The 8,701-nt window shown below is 34.6% G+C and overlaps 1 protein-coding gene across 1 annotated transcript in view; it reads left to right on the top strand.

Annotated features, from left to right (window-relative positions):
* Positions 1 to 420: 420 nt before the first annotated feature.
* Positions 421 to 8,701, top strand: part of LOC126373820 (sialin) — a 75,651-nt gene continuing 67,370 nt past the window's right edge. Inside the window, exon 1 of the mRNA XM_050020145.1 lies at positions 421 to 645. The gene's annotated coding sequence lies outside the window, so the exon portion shown is untranslated. The remainder of the gene's footprint in view (positions 646 to 8,701) is intronic.

Raw genomic sequence — 8,701 nt, 5'->3', positions numbered from 1 at the left:
GCCAATCAGAATTAGTGATGCATGCACCGGATGCTCTCGCCAAGACGGCGCCAGTTCGTTAATTTAAAACTTTTTAAACTTTGCTGTTAATTTATAATGTAAATAGAGTACACGATTATTAGAATAGGTACATGCACTTGTTATTAAAATTATTGTGCATGTATATCTAGCATTTTAATTTTATTTCGTCTTATCAAAAATCTTTGAAGGTAATAAACATAACTAAATATTAAGATGAAGATTTCAAATGGATACTAAATATATAAGGTACCTAATAAATGTTATGGGGAAAGGCTTCTATTTCTTTTTTATGAGTTTAAATTCAATAAATTGTGTATTTATGAATGAAACCATTTTGAAGCGGCACGTTCGTCGTTCCATTGAAAAGTATTTTGGTGGCTCTCCGCGTGAGGTCGCGCCAGTCGGGTTTCTGCGCTTGCCGGTGTCGGGTGTGTGTTCTTCTCGGCTCTACACTTTCGTATTTATAGTTTTATTTAATGTAAAAAACACTGTTTTTATAAGTTAAATTAGAGTTGTAAATTAAAGTTCGTTCTTTTATAGCTGTGTGTAACCTTTTACAAGTGTGCAAAGTAACTTTTAAGTGTGTTTTAGGAATATTTTATTTTTAGTGTTTAAAATTATACGGTGAGTTAAATCAGTTAATTTCAGGCTGAAATCGGTTCTTTTGTGATGTAATAAAAGTAGTAGTGAAGCTGTTGAGAGGTTAGAATTGAAATTAACGGTAGAATCCTTCTCGAATGAACAGCTGTTCGGTTGCCGACCGACAAGTACAATCGGCATATTGTTACAAAATTGCTGCGTTCAACTGTAGCGTAGCACGTTTTAGTTGACGAAATTTCTTTTCCAATAATTTTATGATAGGTAGTTGATAAGAAATGTAATTTTATAGAAAATACGTACGAATTGAACGAGTTTTATGCATTAAGTACTTTTATTAATGCCTAGTAGAAATCGTAAAATAGAAAATAGGTTAATAAGTGTATCAAGTTGTAAAGAGTAAAACGTGGTAGTTTCGATGTGTAAGTGCTATTTTCCGGTTATTTTTCAGTGCTTTTTATAGTGACAAAGTAGGCAATGATCGAGGAATAAGGAACATTACATTTGTTCATTAAAGTATTTATTCGCAAATATAAGTCATTCATAACGATTGAGATTAGGTTAGGTTCAATCATTTTTGTCAATCAAGTAGGCGTAACAAAGACGGTTTTTTTTTATCGTGAATTGGATCAATAGCTACCTGCAAACATAATGTGTGTGTCCTGTCATGTCACACGTCACAATTTCATACTTTGCATTGAATCAACACTCGTTGATTGTTGTTTGTGTCTCAAGCGTAGGTTTGTGGACGAGAGTGGAATGAATCCTTGCTTAATATTCTAAGTACAATGCAATTGTACAGAGGTATCTACCTATTGATTTTTATCCATTGTCGTGCACCCCTCGCGGCCCCTGTATCATTATTCGGTGGAGAGGGTAGTTAAGTAGGATGGTACCTACTAAGAGGATATAGGTAGGTAGGTACTTGGCCTTGGGATATACTTACCTACCTAACCATTACGTTTTAGTGCCTACCTGACTGACAGTTTGTAAATGCCGAAAAAAATTAAGTTTTTAAAATAGGCACGTGTTGGTATGTACACAGCCTACCTGCTGAAAATAGGTAGGTACCTTTAGGGTAGATTAGGTAAGTAGGAACTTCCAGCAGTTTTGTAGGTCCAGGATTCTAGTCTATTCTAGTAGAGTTAGTTTCTTATTTTGCTGTTAAATTGAAACTAGGTACCTATGTAGGTACACAAAAACCTTACAAAAAAACAGCTTCCGATGTTATTTACAAAACACTACACTGTTGCATTTTTCAAGTTTTAAAGTAGGTAGGTAAGTGGACGTGATAAAAATAGGTAGGTAAAGGACTGAACTGCAGTTTCAGAACGTCTCTCGATTTTTTCTTAAGAGCGGAAAACGTTTACCGGAAACTCGTAGGAAGTGGACCCTGATAACATTGTTTAGTTTTTTTCCCAAAGAAAACATCGATAACAATACCTACTCAATTGCCGATTCTATAGATTGTGCAGGAATTATTTCTTAACTTTGTACCTACCTACCTACCTACATAGGTACCGTGATCAGATCCAGGATGTTTTAAAGAAAAGCCAGGTCAAGAGGACCTACTCTAAACCGGCGAGCATGCATGAAGTCTTTGATGAGAGTGGAAGATGCAAAAGTGGTGTGTCAGGATTGTAGTAAGTTATGTGGTCTCTGCTTACCCCAAAGGAACGAGGCGTGATTCTATGTACCTATCTCTATACAATGTAGATATGTCATTCTTAACCAACGAAAGTGCTTATCAGTTCAAATAGGTAGCTACCTACCTATCAAATGAATAGATAAATAGGTAAACGTTGAATAATTAAGAGATTAAACGAACTTACCTGTAAGTGAAGTTCTATTACTCGTGATTATACGTAACTCCTTGTTCGCGACATTATTTAACAGTTTTTGTGGAGTATAAGACGTAGACTACACTGTTAAAATACTGTCTCGAACAAGGAGCGAGTAGGTACCTACCTACCTACCCGAATTTTGATCAAATAAATAAAAAAAATAGTCAAATAAGTAGTTAAATAGGTAAACATTGAATAACGTGGCGTAAACTTATGCATGTTAAGAAACAAGTACCTAGTAGGCACCTATCGGATGATAGGTAGGCTAGGTTAGGTACCTACTAGGTTTATGTATAGCAATGCTTTACTACATATTTACATTTACAAGGAAAATAGCTAAGTAGGTAGGTACCTACCTACTTAACAATTTTGTATAGAAGTTATACATAACATACCTACCTATCAACTTTTACCAAGTTTTGTTATACATCTTTGTACCTAAATCGCTGAATTACTTTTATAGGTAGGTACGATACTATAAACATGAGGGTTAAGAAATATCCCATTCAGAATAACAAAACGTTTCTAAGATGGGGTTTTAATAGATCGTTAACCCTGTTTTGCGCCCCTTGAGATGAGGTTGTTTACGTTAAGGGTGAGTGACTGACACAAACAATATAATACGGTCACGAGTACTAATACTAATATGTATACCCTTTGAAACCATGTCACATTAACTTTTTTGACAAATTAAACCGTAAGTCTCATTAAATGTCAAATATTATAGTGCGACAGGATTCTAAAGTTGTTACATGATATTGCTCATGACTGTACGTACTTACTGTTTATAGGTACATATCTTTAAAAATAATATCAGCTACCTAGCGAATCACAGTAATAAACAACAAAAAGGAGAAATAATCAAAAGTACTAACCTAACCTAAAAAACTCCAGAAATGGGAAATTGTGAAGAGCAGGGAGGCAATTCCTTCCTAATTTTTCAAAATAAACAAATAAAGGTCGACCTTATGTGTTCTGTAATATAATTCTTACATCGCGTACCTACCTACCACACGGAAGAATCTGTGTGCTTTCAGCATTATAGGTGCCTACTTAGCTTAGTTCGACGCAGACCGAGCTTTAGTGAAAAAAAAAACGTTTTGATGACAAGCGGATTGACGTACGACCCGACCTTGGATTCACCGAAATAGATTCAAGTGCGAATTTCATCACGCATTTTCAGTACACTGAACTAGAACTTTCATGCCAGATAAATCATTTCAAAGGTTATCGTCTGACTATCTAATATAATCAATGTTTCTTTTTGTATTAGTTTTTTTCGTTTGTTTTTTGTTTTCATAAATATGTTTATTTATGATGCAATTAAGGCAAAAAGGGCCAATAAAATATAATTCTTCAACGGAATATAAACCTGGCGCCACGCTTTTTTTCCAACAAGGCTTTATATGTAATGAGTTCCTTCGCTTATTTTTACTTTTTCTCTACTCGTAAGGCGCCAATCCGTTAATGGCGCCAGCACATCGCAGCTTACACTGGAGAAATGTCCGTGTCGTGTTTGCAGAATGCAAGCTGACAAGTCTGACAACCAACAAATTGAATGAGCCCATAATAAAACGGTGACCGAGATACGCCAGGATAATTATTTATTAGTCAATAAAAAGTCGAGATTCCTTAATTTTGTTGTTGAACGTATGACCATTCCAGTAACCAGTGGGATTAATATACAGACATACAGTGGTCCAATTAATATCACGCACGATAGGTTTTAATTTCGTTTTTAAAAAGAAAACACCGTTCTATATTTAAATTATTTAAAAAAAAATACTGGTTAAATTCTAAACAATATTTATAAGAATAATAAAAAAAGAAAAGTATTTTTCTTTATTCTATTTCGGCCAGTTTTTTAGATACCTACATTATAACCTCGTTTGACACATTGCTAATTTGTAACAAGAACAAACTGTCTTTTTTACACGCACCAGAACCGAAGATCCGTTAGTGCCTGGCGCCAATGTCCCCCGGCATGTTTAACGGTGATTTTTGTACAGAGAACATATTAATTAAATGGCGGATAAAAAGTTAATATCTGAGTGACAGGATCACTTTCCCTGTAAGAATGGATAGGGGCAAAAAATTAGGCCACTAAAAAGAACTGGTTGTAAAAAAAAGCTTATAGGAAACCTTTCTCTACCCGGTTAAAAATAAAGACATTGCCTATTCCAATAATTTGTTTGGAAGAAATTCAGCAATAAAGCAGATTGTATTTGACGGTACTCTAATTAATAAGAATCTTGTAATTATTTATAAGTACGTACTTCATATTGGATTAATTTCTTAGTAATTTCTACCAAGATACTTAAAGTAGGCAATAGAAAGTAAAGCATACAGTTCCAAGCTTTATTAAAAAAAAAATACCTTTATCTTTCTAAGAAATGGAGATAAGGAGTGAAGTGAAGTCGTTTAGTACCTAAATAGGCGACAAATAGAACTGTATTACAGTCATTTGCCAGTTCTTCACGAAGAAACTATTGTTGCCCTGAAAACAATTAAATCTGTATTATTATGGACACATACATACACACACATTACTTCGCCAGAATGTTTTATTTGTAGGTACCATTTTTATGTACGTACAATTGAAAACCCGTAACACATCGTAATTAACTGCGCTTAGTAAACGGATGATTACAATATGCTTTTGTACATTTTGCATAGTACCACAGAACTACGCGATAGTGTGTTAAATTGAAAAGACAAAAGTTCGTAATAAACTGATAAACATTAAGGTTTTGCGGTTATAGCTTTTGTTGCTTGACTAATATTCCCAATAGCATGAACTACGTATAAGTACCCACGCAACCGAGCTTTTTGTCATGAACATGAATTACTTAATTAGTTGCATACGAGTTTGACGTCTACGTTTGAGAAGCTCGGTGACGCAGCAGTAAACGCGCTCGGTCTGCGATTGTTGAAGTTACAACTTTCGCAAAGGCCGGTCATAGGATGGGTGACCACAGAAAAAAAAAGTTTTCATCTCGAGCTCCTCCGTGCTTCGGAAGGCACGTTAAGTCGTTGGTCCCGGCTGCTTTAGCAGTCGTTAATAACCACCAATCCGCACTGGGCCCGCGTGGTGGTTTAAGGCCCGATCTCCCTATCCATCCATAGGGAAGGCCCGTGCCCCAGCAGTGGGGACGTTAATGGGCTGGTGATGATGAGTTTGACGTCCCCGAAAAGGTTTAAAAAACTAAGACTTATAGCCATAAGTATAACGATTCTACATCGCTCTTGAATATTTAGCACCAGTTGAACAAATGTGACAAATAATAATAATATGCAAATTAAACGCGCAGCCTCGCGTCCGCATATACTTTTCGCTATTGCCAATTAACAAAATAATTTGACTTTCGCGCCACGATTTCTATGAACTGTCATTTGAAAAGCGTGAGTTTGTTATCTGTGTCAATTTATAAGTATTTTTTTATTGTATGTAACCAGGCCAAAAAATTCCAAAAAAAAAACTAATTTTTTAATTTTTATTAGGTTAGGTAGTTTGTTTTCAATGTACTTATTAATTAGTACGAATAAATTATTTATTTGTAATGTTTCTTGATAAAAAAAGAACTGTTTTAACGTAGTGTACCCACATTATTTCTCGGAGGCGTGATTCTATGTACCTATCTCTATACAATGTAGATATGTCATTCTTAACCAACGAAAGTGCTTATCAGTTCAAATAGGTAGCTACCTACCTATCAAATGAATAGATAAATAGGTAAACGTTGAATAATTAAGAGATTAAACGAACTTACCTGTAAGTGAAGTTCTATTACTCGTGATTATACGTAACTCCTTGTTCGCGACATTATTTAACAGTTTTTGTGGAGTATAAGACGTAGACTACACTGTTAAAATACTGTCTCGAACAAGGATCGAGTAGGTACCTACCTACCTACCCGAATTTTGATCAAATAAATAAAAAAAATAGTCAAATAAGTAGTTAAATAGGTAAACATTGAATAACGTGGCGTAAACTTATGCATGTTAAGAAACAAGTACCTAGTAGGCACCTATCGGATGATAGGTAGGCTAGGTTAGGTACCTACTAGGTTTATGTATAGCAATGCTTTACTACATATTTACATTTACAAGGAAAATAGCTAAGTAGGTAGGTACCTACCTACTTAACAATTTTGTATAGAAGTTATACATAACATACCTACCTATCAACTTTTACCAAGTTTTGTTATACATCTTTGTACCTAAATCGCTGAATTACTTTTATAGGTAGGTACGATACTATAAACATGAGGGTTAAGAAATATCCCATTCAGAATAACAAAACGTTTCTAAGATGGGGTTTTAATAGATCGTTAACCCTGTTTTGCGCCCCTTGAGATGAGGTTGTTTACGTTAAGGGTGAGTGACTGACACAAACAATATAATACGGTCACGAGTACTAATACTAATATGTATACCCTTTGAAACCATGTCACATTAACTTTTTTGACAAATTAAACCGTAAGTCTCATTAAATGTCAAATATTATAGTGCGACAGGATTCTAAAGTTGTTACATGATATTGCTCATGACTGTACGTACTTACTGTTTATAGGTACATATCTTTAAAAATAATATCAGCTACCTAGCGAATCACAGTAATAAACAACAAAAAGGAGAAATAATCAAAAGTACTAACCTAACCTAAAAAACTCCAGAAATGGGAAATTGTGAAGAGCAGGGAGGCAATTCCTTCCTAATTTTTCAAAATAAACAAATAAAGGTCGACCTTATGTGTTCTGTAATATAATTCTTACATCGCGTACCTACCTACCACACGGAAGAATCTGTGTGCTTTCAGCATTATAGGTGCCTACTTAGCTTAGTTCGACGCAGACCGAGCTTTAGTGAAAAAAAAAACGTTTTGATGACAAGCGGATTGACGTACGACCCGACCTTGGATTCACCGAAATAGATTCAAGTGCGAATTTCATCACGCATTTTCAGTACACTGAACTAGAACTTTCATGCCAGATAAATCATTTCAAAGGTTATCGTCTGACTATCTAATATAATCAATGTTTCTTTTTGTATTAGTTTTTTTCGTTTGTTTTTTGTTTTCATAAATATGTTTATTTATGATGCAATTAAGGCAAAAAGGGCCAATAAAATATAATTCTTCAACGGAATATAAACCTGGCGCCACGCTTTTTTTCCAACAAGGCTTTATATGTAATGAGTTCCTTCGCTTATTTTTACTTTTTCTCTACTCGTAAGGCGCCAATCCGTTAATGGCGCCAGCACATCGCAGCTTACACTGGAGAAATGTCCGTGTCGTGTTTGCAGAATGCAAGCTGACAAGTCTGACAACCAACAAATTGAATGAGCCCATAATAAAACGGTGACCGAGATACGCCAGGATAATTATTTATTAGTCAATAAAAAGTCGAGATTCCTTAATTTTGTTGTTGAACGTATGACCATTCCAGTAACCAGTGGGATTAATATACAGACATACAGTGGTCCAATTAATATCACGCACGATAGGTTTTAATTTCGTTTTTAAAAAGAAAACACCGTTCTATATTTAAATTATTTAAAAAAAAATACTGGTTAAATTCTAAACAATATTTATAAGAATAATAAAAAAAGAAAAGTATTTTTCTTTATTCTATTTCGGCCAGTTTTTTAGATACCTACATTATAACCTCGTTTGACACATTGCTAATTTGTAACAAGAACAAACTGTCTTTTTTACACGCACCAGAACCGAAGATCCGTTAGTGCCTGGCGCCAATGTCCCCCGGCATGTTTAACGGTGATTTTTGTACAGAGAACATATTAATTAAATGGCGGATAAAAAGTTAATATCTGAGTGACAGGATCACTTTCCCTGTAAGAATGGATAGGGGCAAAAAATTAGGCCACTAAAAAGAACTGGTTGTAAAAAAAAGCTTATAGGAAACCTTTCTCTACCCGGTTAAAAATAAAGACATTGCCTATTCCAATAATTTGTTTGGAAGAAATTCAGCAATAAAGCAGATTGTATTTGACGGTACTCTAATTAATAAGAATCTTGTAATTATTTATAAGTACGTACTTCATATTGGATTAATTTCTTAGTAATTTCTACCAAGATACTTAAAGTAGGCAATAGAAAGTAAAGCATACAGTTCCAAGCTTTATTAAAAAAAAAATACCTTTATCTTTCTAAGAAATGGAGATAAGGAGTGAAGTGAAGTCGTTTAGTACCTAAATAGGCGACAAATAGAACTGTATTA

This window comes from Pectinophora gossypiella, chromosome 16, assembly GCF_024362695.1.
Source record: "Pectinophora gossypiella chromosome 16, ilPecGoss1.1, whole genome shotgun sequence".
NCBI classification, from domain to species: domain Eukaryota; kingdom Metazoa; phylum Arthropoda; class Insecta; order Lepidoptera; family Gelechiidae; genus Pectinophora; species Pectinophora gossypiella.
Note: the sequence above shows the minus strand (reverse complement) of the source record. Positions and strands in the feature narration are given on the sequence as shown.